The sequence below is a fragment of the Patagioenas fasciata genome, chromosome 1, assembly GCF_037038585.1.
Source record: "Patagioenas fasciata isolate bPatFas1 chromosome 1, bPatFas1.hap1, whole genome shotgun sequence".
Classification (NCBI taxonomy): Eukaryota; Metazoa; Chordata; class Aves; order Columbiformes; family Columbidae; genus Patagioenas; species Patagioenas fasciata.
In genome coordinates this window covers 94,510,627-94,531,111 of record NC_092520.1, presented here as the reverse complement: position 1 = coordinate 94,531,111, position 20,485 = coordinate 94,510,627, and the positions used below count along the sequence as shown (strand labels likewise).

The window sequence follows — 20,485 nt, the reverse complement described above, 5'->3', positions numbered from 1 at the left end:
TTTGCCTCCACGTGGATTCTCTGATGTCTGGTTAAGGCTGGTCCCCCTTGATTTCCTCTTCTCAGTGAAGGCATTAATAAAGTCTTTCTGATTTGCAAAATCACCTAGTTTCATGAAGCTTGCTGGAATGTAATTTCTGAAGCCTCTGTTCACCTGCCAAGCTAAGCTGAAATTAGCCCACAGATTGAAGTATGTGCACCGTTTTGTATCCCTTCATTGTGAGGGGATGGAAATTAATATACGCTAGGTTAATTATTTACCCATTCCATCAACAAAAATATTACCATTGTACAGAACCTTGCTGTCAGTCTTATATTGCAAACATTGGAATATAAACTATAGATTTTGTACGAAAAATCTGTTTCCTGAGATTCTTGACTGGGATGTTAAACAGCCCAGTATTGTATTACTTCCAGATAAACTCCCAAGGAATCAGAGGGAAAATAATATTTGTTTTCTCATTGCTTTCACAAATTACTCAATCTCTGCCAATTTCCATGACACAGACCCCTCAGTCTGCTGCAGAGACTGTGGCTTCTGAAAGGGAGGAAATAACATAAATGTACTGGTACACATCAATGTTTTTTGATTTTCTTGCCAAACCAAAAATATCAAAACAAACAAAAAATAAAAAAAAAACTTTCCACTTTTCTGGCAAAATAAAAAAAAAAAATCATTCCAGACTAAAGACACTATTTGTTAAAAAAAGCCCTATATCTTTCACTTTGCCTCGATGTTCATATAGAGCTGTATATGTGTGTGTCTAATTTAAATCAGGTGAAGAACAACACACTGCTTGAAGTGACAGACTGCAACATCTTCCTTCCACAAAGTCAAAATGAAATATTTTACTTTTCAAAATTGTTCTCAGACTTGTTCAGTCTAAGCTGCTTTATCTTGTTCACACGAATTCATTACATCTTTCATCTGACCTAAGTCTGCCTTTTCAGCTCATAAGAATTTTGGTTGAAAAACTCCAACGTGAGTTTCCTGGCTGGTTTGGTGACAAGTGAAGCTCATGCAATGAACCGCCGTTCCTCTTAGGGGAGCGCAGCAGAATCAATGCATGTCCCATTGTTGGGATCTGCAGACATAACTGCATGATTCACTACCCATTTCTCTTTGTCCTGTAGTTTCTTGGGAACCTCCATAAAAGCTTTGTGGAGCTATGCTGTAACAGGCTGGAAAAAAAAAAAGCAGTGATAATGTGGTCAAACAAGAAAAATCCCTCATGCTGTTTTTCAAAGTTACTACGTTTCCTTATACTCAAAGAAGGTTATTTTACTTGTTTATTTACACATACCTTATCTTTATGAGTGTTCTTTCTGATCCCGTGTCATCTCAAAAGCTCCACAATCTTTTACAGTTGAGAACTTGGGAAGGTCTAGCTTTGATCACTGAAGTAATTAGACTGAATAGAACATTGTTCATGTTCTGCTGAGAATAGTTTCCAAATACATTCAGAATACCACAAACTTATTTTTAAAATTCTACAAGATTCAGCAACTTCTACCTTGTTTTTTGTAAGTTTTCCAGATGCCATGAATTTCAGAAGTCACTTTGATGTTTTCCAAGTAGCCTGATTTATGAGAACAAAAAAATACCACTATTCCTCAATTACTTTCTGTCGCCTTTTTATAAGCCTTGATACATCAATACAAATATAGTCTGTCTGAGGAGTCCAGGCATAAAGAATAACTGGGGTATGAGGAAATCAACTACGTCTCCCACGGGAGACCATTCTTCCAGTGGAAAAATCAAACTTTTTGATCTCTAACCCTCTGTGCTTTTCCTGTAGTAATTAATTCAATAAGGCCTCTACTTTCATTGAAAAACACTAAACCTAGTAGACATTTATATGTTACTTCAGTGCTGTTTATATGTTATTTTTATGCTATTGAACAGAATCCATATTTTACAGAGAATTGCTAAAGATAAGTTGTTGCAAAAAGTAGCTAAGCAGGACTATAAATATAACAAATTGCAGCAGCGTATTTCAAATGGGGTTACGATAGTGAAATTGCTGGCAAGTCCTGGAGACTGTGAATCCACCAGGCAGACTACAGCTCAATGGCAATGCAGAAAAAACCCTTAATTCACTGCTCTGGTGACATGCTGTCAAACCCAGACTTTCCCGAAAGGACATGCCCTGTCTGAAAGTACTTCCTCTGCTCCACTGGCTATATGGTTCAGACTTCTTGTCTGCAGGTAGCTTAATGCCACAGCATCTCTAAAATCCACCTTTTCTTCAAGTCCAGAATTTTATTTTATTAATTAACCATTTCCCAACGCGCCTCTTGTTTACAGTCCTTCTCATCTGTCCTGTAGCCAAATCTTTTGAACTTCTAGGGTAAAAATCTTGTCTTCTCTACTATTTTGACCATAATTTCAGCCTTCATTTATGCAGACATCTTTTTCATTATCTCATGCCCTTAAAGCTCACTTTCTGACCTTTCCACAGCTACTGCCCTGGCCTCATTGTTGCTACCTTGTTCCTATTTTTAATCAATGCCTAATATTCCAGATTTCTCTTATTTTGTTCCACAGTAGCTTCCCTTTTGTCATACATGAAATTCCTTCCTTCACCAGTTTCCAACAAAATACTGAAAATACACCTGTTCTGGGACACATTACAAACCTCAACAAACATATGCTAGTTGTTATGCTCACCTAGCAAGTTCCTCCTTTGTGTTGCATCATGCCTCACCTGCTGTTATATCTGAAATCATTTAGAGCAGATCAAAGGTTTTCTTCTTCTTTGTTCATCTGAATGTAAAGCAAGTTGAGGATTTACAGCATGGTGAAAATTAACATGTTCTGATTATAGGCTATGTTCAGCATCAAGAGATTTGTTTTCTTGGACGTGCTCCTTTTCGAGGATGGATCTGCCTACTGCAGACCTGTGATACCTTGAATGATGCTTCTTTATACAACAGTGACTTTTATCTGGAAGAAATTCAGATATATGCTTTTTAAAAATTTGCCTGGGAATACCAGACCTCTTAAAACCTCACTGTGACACAGAAGTTCTGACTTGGCTGCCAGGCATCTAGCAAACTGAGCCATTTCTAAAGGTGCAGACACTGCAAGGCCAGTTGCTGAATTCTGTAGGTTGAAATTCTTCCCTGTTCGCTGTAGTTCTCTAAAAGGTTTCTCTCTACTCTGAACTACTCCTCTAAGGCACCAGAGACAATGGAGAGAGCTGGACACCTCCACACAGTGAATGTGCCTCTTCTTACTCTAACGCCTGGAGGTGCCTGTCTCCTTGGAGTGACTGATGAGCAGAGTCCAGATCTTTAACTTTTAGACAGCTGAGATTTGTCTTATGCTTACACCTGTATAGCAAAGTCAGTGCTTCTGAGAGGTGGCAAGTTTATTGCTTGTATGGAAATACACTGTTCCAGTGCATGTGAAGGTATGCCTACTCTTCTTGGAACCATTAGGCTTGCACATGTAAATTTTAGAGCACATTTACATATGAAGTTGAAATATCCTAAATAAATACATGTCAGTCTGACTTGTACTGAAGAAACCTTTCAGGTTAAATCCTGTAGAAGATACTGTGCGGTGTGGAATCCAAGGCAAGACCACGCAACATGACGCACTGTTTCCACCACACATACAGTTTAGTTATTTTAAAAGAATATGAATTATGCACTGGAGCAGATGAACAACATCCTTATGGAAAAGCAAGCTGTCTAGGAGTCTAAAGCAAGATACTGGATACCTCCAAAAAATGACATCTGGGTCTGCCTGTGAACAACCTGCACCCTACATCTTTGTCACCACTGCTTCCTCCAAAGGTTTCCCTCTTCATAGTGTGGCTCAAACCTACCTCTGCTTTTCACCATGCCTAACCTGCCATTCCGCAAGCCAGAGCTAGTAATCAGCTGAGAATGAGAAGACTTAACCAGAGCCATTCAGTGGCATGCATTGTCTTAAGATCAGCAAAGCTGAAGATCAGAAGTGATTTCTGTTGATAGCATCTGGAGTTTTAGGAATGCAGCAATTCTGAAACTTTGACCATTGTTTTCTTCTGAGGCTGGGTCATGAGGATCTGGTCCTTCTTCCAGCTTTTTTGTGGATTTCAGTGCTAATGTTTGAGCTTATATAGTATGTATTATTAACAACATGCTTAAATCAAAGTTTCTAGTGAAAATACAAAGATTTTTGATGTCTGTGACATTGTCAGTCTTTATGTGACAGCTTGGGTAGTTAACATGTTTCTTCAGATCATATAAAGCAGTCAGAAAAAAAAAGCTTTTCCTTGGTAATGTAATCGTTATTTATAAGACCTAAAGCATTTAAAGTCATGGTGTCTCCCTCTTACATTGTCACTGCTTACAAACCAGAAATATATCTCCAAAGCAAACACCCATGCTACAGTGCAGAAGGAGGATATATCACTGGGACTGCTCACTGAAATGTTTTCTTGGATTTTGGCACATAAACGTTAAGAAATGATCTTAAAATAAGATTTAATGTTCCATATCACCTGAGACCTTCCAAAGGGAAGGAGATTTACTACCAATAAATATTATTCTGAGTAATGATCCAAGTCGCAGCTTTGTTCATTTTATGCTGACAGGAAAATAAACCAATACTAAGTTTTGTACATTTTTGTTCTGAAGATATATATTTAGGGCTGACTAACTCTTTATTTGTTGTTCATTGTTCTTGTCATTGTTTTGTTATTTTGGGTTGCTGTTGGTTTTTGTTGGTGTTTTTTTTTGTTTGTTTGTGGGGGGTGTTTGGGTTGTTTGGGGTTTTTTGTTTTCAGTTTTTGGTTTTGTGTTGGTGATTTTTATTGTGGTTTGTTTGGGATTTTTTTTATTTTGTTTTGTTTTGTTTTTTAACTGCAACACTTGAACAGAGTAGGAATGAACTTCAAGGACCAGGCAGTCCTGAAGACTTGGGCTGAAGCACCAGTGATGTTGTTACCTGTACTGAGAACAGGGAGCGAGGCTTGTGGCCATATGTTAACATAATTAACTCAATAAATGTAAGGATATGAGGAAAAACAAGATATTATTAGGATTTCTGGAAGTATGACAGACCTTTAGACCTCTGCAAAGCTAACTGAAGTATGGCATAATACAATTAATTTTGCTTGTTAAGATCTATTCTCACAAATGAAACCAAACAGACCTCAAATTGGAGCTCATGGTGTGATTCCACCAGCTGAAGAACCCCTTCTGACCTTTACATTTCCCATAGCAGTGTAAAAGGACCATGGTGTGAACAAGAACCAGACCTGAAGCCTTTTGTTTGTCCTTTATACATAGATAAAAACAGCACTGTTAGCTTTCCCACACCTGTCTGAGTCGTGTTCATTCACCTCTAGTCTTGTGGACACATTTTACACTGCAGGCCATTTCAGTCTTTGACTCTTTTGTGCCTTGACAAGAGCTTTCAGCACCTTTTATGTCCCACATTTCACAACAGGTAGCAGGTATACTGAAGGCCAGCACCCAAGAGCTGACATTTGCTATGTTAATTTATATCTCATAAACAGAGTCCCTTATAACAATTGACTCTCTGCCTATCTTCAGGAAAGAGGAGTTGTCATCTAAAGCCAGTAAGATGGGAACAGTCAAGAGACCAATTACCATGTACCACAGAGGCCGCCAAGTGTACCAGTTAATGAAACTCAGTGTGGTAATAAAATAAAACATTGCCTTTAAAGTTTTGCTTTTTGTCATGCTAAGCTTTTGCATTGTTGTGAGAACATTTTGTGCAAGAAATTCAATCAGAACTGCAAGCATCCTTTATCACTCAAACACTGCCTTCCACAAGCTGATATACTTCTGGCCTTACCCAAATGCTGGGAAAATCACAGAAAGCACATTTTTTTCTTGTGTTCCCTTGGTCCTTTTATCCACTGCTGCCATACACAGAGTGATGGTTTGGTTGTTTTTTTTGTGAAGAGAGGGGACTGTTGATGGGTTTGGTGCTGAAGTGTTTGAGGAAGGAAATGTTCAGGAAACATTAGTTCTGGATAGGGCAGCAGGAGAATGAAGCCTGTTTACTTGGGTGAGAGGCTGGAGGGGGTTCAGAAGAGGATAGTTGGCATGGAAGTTTCCAGGATTAAGGGTAGACAGCTTTGAATGCATCATTGCTGAATAGAAAACAAGGGGACACTTAGGGGGACCTTTATAGACAAGGTCAGAAAAATTCAGAAACATGGTTTTGGTTGGCATTTACCTTGGAAAGTGTTGACTGAAGTAAAAATCATTTAACCAGGAAGAATTTATTTACTGATCAAAATGTTGTGAACATCTCTTTTGTTATGTGCTTTTCCCATGCTGTGTAATTCTAGTGTGGAAAGGGGGAAATTTTGATCGTAATACATTTTTCTTTTTTATCTTCATCATTTCACGCTAAGAATACACCTTTTAAGTAATCTAAGTAGGTGCACTGTTATGTGTATCATTTCATTGGTGATTACGGGAATTTATTTAACAGATAAACAATTTTATCATATAGCCTCAATGCAAAAGTGTTAATTGTAGATAAGGAAAAGTCCATAATGTAAAACTAGAGAGGTATCCTGCAAGTTATGATCTAACCAAGACTGAATCACCTCATTGAAAGCAATGGAGATTAAATTAATCTAATCAGGCCATACTATTTTTCCAATCAAAACTTATTTTATTTTATCACTTTTTATTTACAAAGGGAAGGTGGTTTACCTAGGGCTCTCTAACCATGGACAAATCTAGCCAACAATCTCCATGAGAAAAACAAACCAGAAATCAGTCAAATGTGATTTTAAAAGCTACCAAACTTCAATTCCCAAGCTTTAGGCTTCCTCTCCACCTTAAAAGCCAGCCAAAATGCAGTGTGACCTGAAGGTCAAATTGCAGGGGCTACTTTGAACAAGCGGAAGAAAGACATTTCTTAATCAAGAAGCCCCCCCTGGAAGGCAGCAGAGAGGCAGCTGGTTCTCATACCTCAGCAGACACAGTGCAGGGAGGAAAGAAGCATTGCAAATAATGATATACCTAGACCAAAAATGATCAAATGCTCATCACTGACACATACAAAGTAGCCACATCTCCTTAGCAAGGTGTACAAGGAGATTCTCAGGCAATGGTGACTAAATCTCACAAGGCTTCCCAATAACCCCAAAGGTGTCCAGCAGGCATAGGAAAGCTGTGTAACATCATGGCACTTCCCCAAGATCCCTGCTGTGTCCAACCTATGTCCATCCCAGCAGTTCAGTTCCAGCCTTTCACCAATCCAGCCCAAGGCTCTGCTGGAGAATGAAATTTACCAAACACCTTTCTCTCCAATGGGTAAAAATGACTGCAGATGCATTACCCAAAAACATATGCTTACCCTCTTTATGTCCAAGCATTTATCTTATCCAGTAAAAGCTGACAATACCCACAGCATTCATGCTGTTGCTTGTTCCATTTCTGCTTGACCATGACCTCTAACTTGCTGTGAACCTCAGAGTATGCAAGTCATACAAAGACTATTTCATATGCCTAGGATGAGGGAAAGATGCTATGGTTCTTACTTCCTTTTTTTTGTCTCCTCCAGCCCAATTAGTGATGTATCCACTGGTTTTGACTACTCTCCATGTGTGTTTCCCATCATCCAGGCTAGATAGGTACAGAATAATCAAGAGTTTCAATTCATGCACAGCCAGTAAATGGGACCTGCTGTTTACCGCTGTGCCTTGTTTACTCCAAGAGGACACACATTCTTAATGTGAAGCTATTTACCATGTTAATGATCCAAACATATTAAGTGCTAAAATGATCCTCAAGCCTGTAGTAACTCATTCAAGTAAGCCATGAATGTTCTCTCATTTCAAGGGGTGAGGGACAACTCAGCAGGAAGGTAGCTTTCAAATATTTAACATTTAATAAATTCATTTTGAACTAAAAAGTTTGATTTTAACTCTTTGACCATTTTTTTTCTGATTTTCATATACATAGTGGAACAAATAAGGTAAAGATTTTTCCCTCCATTAAAAAAAAAAAAAATATCCCATAACCTGCTTTGTTTTTCCTGGAAGCAAAGTGAATCAAAATTTATTTCAAAATGCTCTGAGGTTCAGCATGCAAAACAGTTAGGTTTCTGTTTTTCTTGGCCCCTCACAAGAGTACTGCCTGGTACTTCACAGATTTGGTCTCTACCTGTTCCAAAAGAATACAGCCTGTGTGAACTGTCTGTCTTAGGAGAAAGAAACAAGAGAGGAGGAGGAAATAATATTCCAGACTGCTCTGATGAAATCTGGACAAACCAAAACTTGAGGTCCAAACAGATCTGTGGGTTGATGATTTGTTTGTTTCATTGCAGAAGGAGCCAGGATAAAAAAGAACTATTTGTTTTCATCTGAAATTCTATAAAAAGTAACAGGACAGAAGTATTGTATGTATGTTGGAAGACTGAAGACCAAGTCATCTGCTGCTGTTTTTGTCTCTAGGCCATGCCTCATTTACTGGGATGAAATTCTTGGGGAAGTTTTTGGTCTCGTCTACACTCCACTTTACAACAGTAATGCCAGTTTGTACTGCATAACCAGCACTAAGTTGAATTTCAGGCTTGCTTCCTCCCTCCTATAAATTGATTATTAGAGAGTGCAGAGAGCATAGTGACATTTTGTAACCAGGGAAATAAAGAAGACATTCCTGTAATAGCAAGCTGCCCCTTTCCCCCTTTCAATTTTGAAAGAAGAAATAGCAGACAATAGGCTTGGCAGATAGATACTCAGGTGCTGTTATCAGAAAGACTCTAGAAATACCTCTAAGTACAATACAGCCAAAAGCAAGTCAGGAAACAAAGTTAGTTAAAAAGTAATGTAGATACTCCTCGTTTGCAAAGGAAAGCCAGCTTTGTTCCTTTTTGGAACCAGCACGTCATGGAGAAAAAAGGAACTTATCTGTAAATCTCTTTCCAGCATGATCCCTATGTGAAAATAAAAACGGAGGTAAAAATGAGCAACACTGAAGTAGAGGGGAATTTGCACCACAGACTCAGACTGATTACTGAGGATAAAGCAAACCTGTCATAAACAAGTAATATGAAGACACATGCAGAAGTTGGAAGAAAATGCACGATGTTCTCTAACTCAGACATGTTTACATTCCTTATACCTACCACAGAAAACTTACATAATATTTTCTTATACAGATAGGTAACAGGGGCTGTATAAAGTTCTAGACAAGTTTTCCCATATGTCAACTAAAACTGATTTCTGCATCTAAAAAAAAAAAAAAAAGAAAAAAAAGAAAACAAGTACTGACTGAAAATTATGCTTCTAAGAGCCTAAAAAGCACTATGAATTTCTATAAGAAAGAGTCTCTGGCAGGCTAACATTAACAAAGAAAGGTTCGGTATCTGCCCTCCTCCCCAACATATAAAAATATCAGCAACATACATTACAAACCTCACATTCAGTAGTTTGTACCAGTGGAAAGACCAAAACATGACAGCTTGTGCTTTATCATCTCTAAACTGCCTGTATCTCAAAAGTTCACTAAAAGGCATAATCTTATAAACATTTTTTTTTCTTTTACAAATAGTTTCTAAATCCTTAAATTACTAAAATAAGAGGAAAATTGGAAAAGAACCTACTAATTATCTTTCAGTTACGCACAGTTTCCAGAGCACTGTATGCATTTTTGACAAATACCTCTTACCTGTAAATGAGCAATGTTCAGATTCCTTACTAGATGTTATCGTCATGACAAGTCAAACAATCTTTTTGATAAAAGGCTGGACGTCTTTTCAATAAAGCATGTGAGCACAGTTTAAAAAAAAATTTAAAATCGAAACACAACTGTCAGAGAGTTTCCCTTCCCTCACTGTCAGTCAAAAACATGTTGGAATAAGTCTGAGTTGGAATTACCTGAATAAAGAAACTGGAGAGAGAGAGAGGGAGGAGAGGGAGGGAGGGAGGGGGAAACAGAGGAAGAAAAAAAATAGTCAGAGAGAAGACTTAGTGATGTCAGCAGTTATGTCTTAAGGAAATCTACATCTGAGCCCAGCAAACTTTATAACTACATAGCACTCAACACCCACTTACGTGGTAAGCAAATACCTGCTTAAGAGGAAACTGATGTACTTTTAAAGAACATCAGTTAATCTTTGAAGAAACTTTAGCTAGGCTGATCAAAGTCCCTTAAAGGCCTTATTGCCTAAATAAATAAGGTTACAAGTGGTTGTATAATGTTAAGAAAAGAGTAATAAGAATAAAAAGTCAACCTTTTCTGTTGGCAAAAAGGAGGCTGAAACTCATCTGAAATAAATTCATACCACGGTTGTAACACATTGAGCTGTAGCAGCCACAGATGCAGCTGAAATCACCAACCACCAAAGTTTCCAATCTGTTTAGCCACAACACTCTTTCCCTCTGATTACTGATTTTGGGTTTGCTTCAAGTGCCTTTCTGCTCTTGTTTCCTAGATGCAGTAAGCATAGGCAGTGCTGATTTGAACTGGGGAAAACTGGGTACCTTGAACACAGCAAGGAAGAGGTGTGAATGCTTGCCATCTGTGAAGCCTGTACTCTGCCATTGGTACCACTGGTATTTGATGGGATGCTCAGAACACAATTCAAACAGCACCAGTGAAAGGGAAGTCATTGCAGTACTACAAAGGTGAATGTGATAGCCTTTGGATGTCGTTCTTCTGTGTGCATATTCCCAGGAATACTGCTTCCAGGAACTACATATCTCAGCAAGCTACTCCAATACACCTGTAGCTTCAGCACTACCTGCAGAAACATCCTGTGGTCCTGCTGAAGCCAGGTTAACTTCATTCCCTTTTGCTTGGGGGAGGGAGGAGATCAACACACAGGGTGAGTGCTTTAGTAATGAAATTCTGCCCACCTCAAATTCACAGAGAAAACAGCAAAAGCAAAATCTCTCCTTTCTTCAGTAGTCTTGGTAAACAGACATTTTAATGCAATTAACAGACATTAATAATGTCATTATATGGAACCATAGGAAACTAGAGGCTGGAATTCTGCTGTCAAGTTGTCAAGTATGTAGGCATTCATGCAGTACCCATAGGGAGCAGCTGTTTTACATTTAAAAGCACAACAGTTAGATGTGATTTTTTTTTGCTTTGCCAGAGACTAAAGAATTTCACACGACTTGGATTGTTCTCCAATCCATGAACATGTTGTACTCATATCTCTTTCTCTATATTTACTATGAGGGAGATGGCAACAGCTCCTATCAGTTTTCGTTATTAAAAAAAAATGCTTGTGAATATCTTTTTCTGTTTCAAATAAGCTCTTCTGTTTGCAAAGCCCTTTGCAATGTCAAGGGATGAAGCACCTAGACTAGAAACTCTTTTTCAATAATAAATTAACTTATGTTTAGCTGTAACTAAATTATACACTATTAAAAATCCCCAGTTAGACGTTTTCTTTCTTCTGGCACAGATTGGGAAACTGCCCAAATCATAACCAAATATTAGTATTCTGATGCGTTGGTTCCACACATCCACCAAATCAGCATCCATGACAGCACAGTGACCATGAAATCAGCAGTAGTGTGAGGGGTCATTGGGAAAACATAAGGATACGCGCTGAATGATGCATTTCACACTTTGTGCAAACACACTACAGTAAAATGTTTAATTCCCGTGCTGTTTTGCTAATACTCGGTGGATCCTTACCCCATTCCAGAAGACAAACAGGCAGAGCAGAGGGGTAGAATTTAAGTTGCATGGGCATTTTCCAGCTTTGCACACTTGATTTGAAAATGCAAATACCTTTCTTCAAACACAGTTTTCTATTCATCAGTTTAGCAGAGAGCTCACAGATGATCAGGGCTCTTAGCAGTAAATGATGAGTTCAAAACTTCTTTCCCAAGAAGCTATGGAAAGGCCATAGAAGATTACTGAGTTAACTGCACCGCTCGTGGCCATGCAAAGTGGTCTTCCAATTTCTCATCCTCCATTTTCCTGCTACTTTAACTGTGCTGTCTCTTCTCCACCTTTGCACCACGTCTGGTGCTTGTCCAACCCCCTTATTGAATCCCATCAGCCTGCTAAATCAAAAGGAAAGTGCCATATGTCTGCAGGGTTACTTTTTTTGCCAGCCTAGTGATATGAAGCACCTCATCTTGGGATCACCCGACTTTGGGAGCTCCTACAAGGGGAACAAGAGGACTGCATGGCCAGCAGAGGAAGAGCAGGACATAGGGTGCCCTAAGTCAGCTGCCTGCCAATAGCTGTTTGTGCTCAGCTCTTACTCCTCCTTTATTACAAGCAAACTATTTTAAACAAGTGATGTTTCCTGATGGGTGACCACGTGCTCCTGCACTGTTCCCACATGGCTGCTGAGGCAGGCTAAACAGAGAAGGTAATTTGTTAGTTCCTGCCCTCCATAATGCGTAAGCTCACAAGCTGTTTTTTCAGCTTTAGCTCAGTAACGAAGCTCATAAACTTGTCTCCTTACAGCAACAACAGGTAAGAGTTCGAAAGCTTGGGCTAGACAAGTTGAAATACTTATCCAAACTTCTTCAATCAATAAAGCGGAGCAGGAAATCCCATGATGATAAGAGACTTTCTTAGGGCATTGTCAGCTCTTATATTGGATCTGGATAGAGTTAAGCTAGGAAAAGAGACAATAAAATGAAGCTCCATGGTAGAAAAGTTAGTCCTACACATCAGACCTGAACCTCCAACTTATCCTCAATCCAAAAGTCCAATCTTTTATTGAAAAGTGCTTTGAACTTCTCATGTGGTGAGTGACCAATCATCAGCTCATGAGAATGTCTGCAGCAGCTATGGAGAAAAGACACAGTGACAATTCAAACCTTATCTCTTTTTCTTGGGATAAAAAGAGTAAAATATTTGCTCTTGCTGAGAACCCCAAATTCATGAGTTAAAAATCAGACACAGGACATAAAGTAAATGGGATTGTTATATAAAAATAGACACGAGGCTAGAAATGGACATTGCACAAAACAAGTTCAAGATGTCTTGAAGAGACATGTCACCTGAGAACCACTAAGCACCTATTTGTACTTTCATGCATCTAAGTATCTGTGTAGAGCTGAGTCCTGTCTACCCTCGCTCAGATCCTCAAAAGGACAGAGGAGCACAGATCCCAGAGAAATCACACAGGTGCCTAAACACTCTTGCATATTGTGTCCCTCAGGACTTGGGTTCCCTCTGTTATATTGGGATGATAGTACAGTCAAACCTTAGAGGCATTTCATGACAAATACAATAAAGATGGGAAGGAAAAGCACAAAAATTTATCTCATGCAAATTTTTTTTTTTTTTTTTTTTTTAGTGTACCCTCCAAGTTAAAACAATTTAGTAAAAGGTTCAGTTCTGCTGGCTGGAGACCAGAATTATTCTGCCATTATTCATGGCACTCTTCATTCTGCAGACATTTCAGTCTTGCAGGTTAAACACTGCTTATATATTTCAGTACTAAACTGCTAGAACTTAATGTTTTCTCCATGTACCAGCTGGCTTTCCACCTTAATTTACGCAAGCTATTTTGTTCTGGTTTTATTGTTAGCTTTTGAAAAATTACATCAATAATAGCAAGGTCTTCAGTTAGTAGGAGTGTTAGTGAAAGGCTGGTAGGAATGCTGCCTAAGTTGTGCAGGGACTCATTACTTCAAAATGTGAAAGCAAGTACTGTAAAAATGCAACTGAAACCACCCACTTCATACTAACAATAACAAAATACAATGCACAATGCAGGACTAAGCGCAAATACCATTTTAGCAAACATTATTTGAATTATACATAGTCATTCTGTACAAGAAACCTCCAGGATTAAAATTGCATTAATTAAAAATGCTGAAAATAACCCACATTGCTGTTCACATTAAATAGTGGTTTTAAAAGTAAGAAAAAAACATAAAATTTATTTTCTTATTCATAAGCTTACCAGAAGATCCCCTGCAGCTAAAGTTTCACAGACTTTCTTGTACAGAAATATAAATATATACTTTCCAAACCAGAACACTTGAATATGAGACATTCAAAGTATTTAATCCCAAACTGGTTCTTGTTAAACACAGAGAAACTCTCCTGTGACTTTACACTTTCTTTACTGTATGTTTTCTTTACATGTTTTAGAATAGTCTCCTAATTGTTGTATTTTGCCCCTGTTCAATAGAGTATTAATCTTAATTGTAAATAAAACCAATTATTTGCTTCTTACTGGTTCTCGATTTTAAAAAAATTGAAAAGACTAAAATTCATTACACACATTCCCATGAGATTAGGTAAAACATTGAACCTGAAGGTGCTGTAGGAAATGCAATTCTCCAAGCACGTGAATACTAATGAACATATGAATTTTCACACTTCAGCAAAATCTGAAATCATGCTCACACTGCATATGTGTGCTCTTAGGGTGGTTTACGCACATTTTTCCATCTACTTTCTTTTGTCTCCTCTGTTGACATTGCAAAAGTGGCTGCATCGAGGAATTTACAGCACATTACCCAGCCTGCTATGGTTTATTGTGGTGGTTTGTGTACAAGCCCTCCACCATATGTTCTTTGCCTTGTGAGAGGTTGTGACTGACACTGTCATTCCTAAGGGATATTTGTGCACATTAAAAGCATATAATTGGAGTGGGGTTTTATTCCACTTGACCAGCTTTCAGACAGAATGATCTGGCTGAGGAGGCCCCAGCTCTGTTCTCAATGAAGAGAGCAGTGACCTTTGTGGAAACCCTGCTACCACAACACTTAGTGCTTTCAAAAGCTTTGACTGCATCTCAAGTAACTTCGCTTCATGGAGACTGCAGTTGCTGAGATGTGGCTTATCTGTTCACATCATTCTATGATTAGGGAAGGTGGTTGCCCTTCATCCAACTGGCTTAGGGTTTCAGAGCCTCAGGAAGGTTGGTGTCTTGCTGGGGATTGAAGGACTTTGATTGCAAACCACAACTTCCAAATTTAAGCTCCTGCCGAGAGGCATTGATTTTGCTGACAGAAGTGCTGACATCTTACCACCCAAGATGTCAAAAGGATTACCAAGTGGCAGAAAGCTCTGGAGAAAAAACAGCCCCATGAGAAAAGATGCTCATATCCAGGTGCATTTGGCTTCCTTCTCCCTGGCTGCAGAAACAAGCATCCTCTGGTTTTGGTTCTAGCCAAGATCTGGGGTAGATTCGCAAGAAGGAATTCAAATCCAAGCTGACTTTCCACACCAGAGTGAAAATGAGAATTGGATTTCAAGTTCACTTTCTCACCAATCTGCCCAAAAATGTCCAAAGGAGAGAAAATTCACCTCAAATTCCTGGAACCAGGCCACTTGACTTTGCTTTCTGTGCTGGGTGCATGGTTGCTTTGTCACATCATTGCCAGAAGGATGCGTAAATCTCTCCATAGGGATGATTTGCTCACCTTGCTGGTAGGACCCCACCAGGCAAAGATGCTTCCTGTAGTGCTACAGTGCTCATTCTTGTGAGAGCAATAGTAGACAGCTCTCCAGGTCACTGAGGTCATAACTCTAACATAACATTGGTTTTGTTGAAATAGAATCGAATCTACAATCATGGAGAGCTATGCTCTGCAGGACACAATCCTGAAGATTACTCTCAGCTACAAGCAGGATATCTGGCCTAAAAAACGGCCAAGGGTTATGGCCCAGAAAAGTTGCTCCACAGGATGCTAGCAGAAGCAGGGCTGAAAGGAGTCAGCTCCAAGAACCACTGACCACAAGAAAAGGAGGCAGTTTTCTGTGATCTAGCATTTGCCTCCACTTGACCCATGGTGGCCAGTACCCCCAGTGTTCCTGTGGTTTCTCCTCAAACCATGATTCTGGGCAGTGTGAATTTCCCTAGTTAGAGCTGCCCTGATTACCAGAAATCCTTCTGGGGAATGCTGGAAAACCCCAGCTTCTCAGCCATTGGATTCCTCCTTCTACTGATGTGTTTTCTGTGGCACAAAGAACAATCATCAGTCAAAGAAAAGCCTGCGTATTCAGTACCTCCTAGCTATATCCTGTCACATCTCTTCAATAGCACAATTTGGAGGACAGCAAGGGGAAAGTAAATCTCTCCTAGTCAGATTTCAGTTTATTTGGGTCACCAAATCTGTAGAGTCCAGTCTGAATTCACCCCACAGGGCCACGGTTTCTGGTCCTCAAGCACAGTTCTTAGCAGTCTCTGGCAGATAGGTTAGGTTTTTCCTTACCTTTAAAACTCATTGATATTTTAATGGAGCTCTGTTTTGGAGCAATTTGAGAAATAATGGATTATTTTACCTGGAAAATTATTTTAACGAGCAGCAATAAGAGTCCTGTGACAACACCCATTCTGGACTTTCTTTATGGAATTGCTTTGAGCTGTAGAAGTCTGTGACTGTTTGGGACAAAAATACAGTATTGCCATTTTCAGATGCGAGACTACATAGCCTCTCAGGAAGCAGTTCTGAAAAGGTATGACAAATTAAACTAGTATCTTCGTGCATTTTAAATGTGCCTTCCTGAAAAATAACTTCTGGCTTCAATTAAAGGACCTGTATGTACTTTCGCCATACTTTATCAAAGAGGCTTATGAAGTGACCCTGCAGACAACTATTGAGGTTGACAGAGCATATAATACTACTGAAAGTGCAAAAAAGAAGAGTAATAAGGGGAAGGTGTTTGTAGTACAGGGTGTATGCACGAAAACTGTCCCTAGGGTTACTATCATCAACATAGATCATGCAGCCCTACTACAAAAATATTAGGAAAGTGGTCTTCCAAAAGCGAAGTGCAAACATTTGTCCAGACAGTCCTAAAAAGACTCAACTTTAAGATCAAATTTTACAGAAAGCAGAGCTGTCATAGTTTACCCACTGAACTCAACTTAGAAAGGAAGTAAGATATAATCCCTGATATTATAAGGGAAGAAAATGATTGTTTCGTGACAAGAAAATGGCACATTTGTGCTGGCCACACCCATTGTCACTATGATTGCACCATAGTTTCCAACACAACCTCCTATTTTTATATGCCATAAGTATTGCGAAATGCTGACCTTTGGGGCTGCATTTTTCCATGCTTGCTCCCTGCCCCAAAGGTGAATTCTTTCAGAAATTGTGAGCAAAATCTTTTCAGAGACCATGGCTATTACTTTTCAGCTGTTGCCAGGATGGCTTGCCTGGGGCAGATTGTACAGCAACTGCTTTGTTCCTCTGAGCTATAATAAATCCTACCATCCATCATGCAAAGCAGAAAAGTAATAGTGTGAAAAGCAACTCAGAGCTCTCCTGACTTTACTGTTTGCAAGGACTGTTTAGGCTTGCAAATGGCAGCAGGTAAAGAGAAGAGAGATTTAGCTGTGAGATACTGAACTGAGCAAGAATCTCCTTTAAATACAAGTGCCAACATTACCAGATTCATATCAAGAACTCTTGGGTTACAGAGGCAACTATTGACAAATGGTGTTAAATAAAGTCTTTGAGACATGGTAACACAACAAGCCATGTGACAGAACACTGGGTCTGTTTTGTCTCTTTGAGTATCTCTTAGATGGGATACTAGTTTTTCTCAAGCTGTTCGTTAAGAAGTAAAAGGGTGTGCATTCCCATCAGTTGCCATAAACTAGCTTGTTTCCTAAAAGGCTGGTTAATGCAATGCCAAAGACATCAGATGCTCTGTATTTTTCAAAAGCAGGACATTTGAAGCAGCCTCAAAACATTTATACAGATGCTGAACTACAGGTTCTTATGTTTGAAAATGCTCTCTCAGGGCTCTAAAGGCCACAGACGATTCATTAGGACAGAGAGGACGAGCAGCACTGAAAATGAAAAACAATCTCAAAACAAAAACCGATGTCTGCTGTTGAGACATAGCACCCAGGTGGCCTCATATACCCCCACACATTCTCTTGATTTTATCTTTCACGGAAAATATGTCTGAAAGATACTGTACAGACAGGAAAAGCCAGTTTCCCTAAAGGCTACAATAAAGACTAGAGCTGTCCAAAGGTCTCTGTGAGTGTAAATGTATTTGTTTCAGTAGGTCTAGTCTGCACATCCTCCAGATTATAGCTTCATTTGGTGCCAAGTTGCGGGCAGATAAAATTTAGTTGCAATATAATCTTTAATACTGCTGAACAGTTGTTTAATATATAGATATAAATTAATCTCCTATGGTTTGGTCCTACAGGGATTTCAGTCACAGATTTTAAGGCACAAGCTACATGAAAATCTGAGATAGGCTTTCTAGAAACAGATAGGATGGCTTCAGTTAAACATCACAACCAGTGTGCAGGAAACCAAAGGTAAGTTACACAGAAATCTCAGTTTATGCACCAAAACTTTTGCAGACAACTCTGAATGATCTCTTTAAATGTCTTCTTTCTCTGTAAAACCCAGGCTTTCAGCAGACACTGGGAACAGAGCAGCATTGCTGCTTGTCCCTGACTGCAGACTTGTTACTCCGCTGAATCCAGTTTGCCTACATCCCTGTGTAGGGCATCAGCCCACTTAGTTGAACCCATTCAGACCAACCTGTTCTTGCTGTTTCTTGTTAAACTGACCTTGGCTGCATTTGCATTACTATCTCTGGCATTCTGTTATCTGTTTGATTCTGCACTATTCCTATCATCATAATCTTTTCAGGTTCAGTCTTTCCCATGCCTTGATTTCACCTCCAGTTCTCCCACCACTTTACTCATTTGCCTTCAAATGATTGCACTTAACATCTGCTATTGTTCCAAGTTCAGCCGTTGAGTGCCTATTAATCTGCATTCATTGACTGCATTATTCAGTCCACAAAGATGTACTGTTCATGTACTGTCTCGATACATTTGTATTTGACATTAAATACAACACTTTAATATAATACTTTTAATCCCAAGCACAACAGAATGCCTAGCAAAAATGAAGTTTATAAGGTGCACAAAATAATCTGCTTGTTTTATAACTTACTTTTCCTAGATGCAACTAATTCCTCTGCATGACAATTATTGTTAAATAATTCCTTCAGTTTTGTATGCTCTCTAAGAATATCTGTCAGATATCCAATTACATCAGACTGCCAGTGGCTTTGTTCTCTGAGACATCTATTATTTCTAATACCTGATTAAAAGCAAAAAGTGATGGTGAATTCATACTGTTTTGTCATTCACTGAATTTTTTTAGGAAGCAATTGCTTGACACCCATAATTCTTTATGGCACTGTTGTGTGGGAGTTCAAACATAGCTTTTAGCAGTGCATTTATGTGGAGTTCCCTATGTGTCTTCTACTTCTCACAACATATCCCAGCTGAATGCTACGATGAATCCAGCAGAAAGTGACAGCAGAGTCACGGTGGAGTGTCTCTATTCCCCATACAGTTCCATGTACTGCTGAAATACTGATACCCTGACCACTGCAACATACTCTCATTTGAAGACACATTGTCTCTTCCCCCTATTCTGCAGCTAACTGTAGACTGTTGACAATTTATTTCATCAGGACAATGAACTTCTACCTCTGGATTGCTTGGAATGAAAGGAACTCTTCCTCAGGGTTCATTCAGCTATTTTCTTTATTCAGCTACCTTGAACATTCCCTTGCTCCAATATGCATTTTCAGATGTTTTTCTGCTTTTGCAGAATTTGTTCCTCCAGCCCTTAAAATGCCAGCTGTGCTATTTATCTCTTCTTGAACAACATCTGCTTTTAACTCCTTCTTGGAGCAGAGTTTTCTGATGAAGGAACTGAGCCTATTCAAGCATGCCTACTATGTTTGCATTGCAGGGTAGACTGCAAGCTTCTAAATCTGGCTAAGGCAGCCTTCAAAATATTTCCTTCATATTTACCTCACCTTTGTGGTATGTGTTTCACCACTCTTTTCCTCCTAATTGTTGGTATTATTGGCCCAACTGCACTTTCCACAGAAATTAACCTTTAACAGATTGCTCTTGTGCTTTGTTTTCTTGATCTACCCTCAGATCTTTCCCTGCTTGTCCAGCCTCAGAGTAATTTGTTCAATTTTCTGCAAGATATATTTACTTCTTTTGTTTCCCTTCAGCCTTGGCTTGTTTACATTTTCTTCATATTGCCTTGTTTTATTGCTCATCTAGACTGTCATTAACTATGTGTACTTTCCAATAACTTCCTTCACTTTGTTTTGTATCACTTCCTTGAATATATCCCAGGTGATCTGTAGTGAGATTTCTTCATTCTTGTAAGTCAGTGGCCTGAAGTCACCAAAAAACACCTTAGAGGACTGCCTCCAAGAGCTGTCATGTAACACAGTCCTGTACTTGGACATGGGAGGTTTGAGGTGCTTTCTACAGGCCAACAGAAGCAGTAGAGCACTCTGTCTTGACTTAAACCATAAGATTTCCACTGAATAATGAGCCAGGTGTGAGGGGAACAGAGACTACAGGCAGGCAGCTCACAGAGCTAGATGGGTAAGTCTGTCTCAGAGGCCAGACCCAGTTTCCCATCTGGATGATGAAGACAGGCTCGCTTTGGACAGACAGAGAAAACCATCTGGTGCTGGCCACACAGTAGGCCCTGACGTGGCCCTCCCTTCTGCTAAACAAAATAGGCTGG

General features: G+C 39.3%; 1 protein-coding gene across 4 annotated transcripts in view; it reads right to left on the bottom strand.

The window, feature by feature from the left end:
- Positions 1-20,485, bottom strand: part of KCNJ15 (potassium inwardly rectifying channel subfamily J member 15) — a 36,480-nt gene that overhangs the window by 13,956 nt on the left and 2,039 nt on the right. For 3 of the 4 annotated variants that reach the window (XM_065845639.2, XM_071811103.1, XM_071811109.1), the window contains exon 1: positions 9,657-10,039. The exons of the other annotated variant lie outside the window; for it this stretch is intronic. The gene's annotated coding sequence lies outside the window, so the exon portion shown is untranslated. Of the gene's footprint in view, positions 1-9,656; positions 10,040-20,485 lie in introns of those variants that run through there. 4 annotated transcript variants of the gene reach the window in all.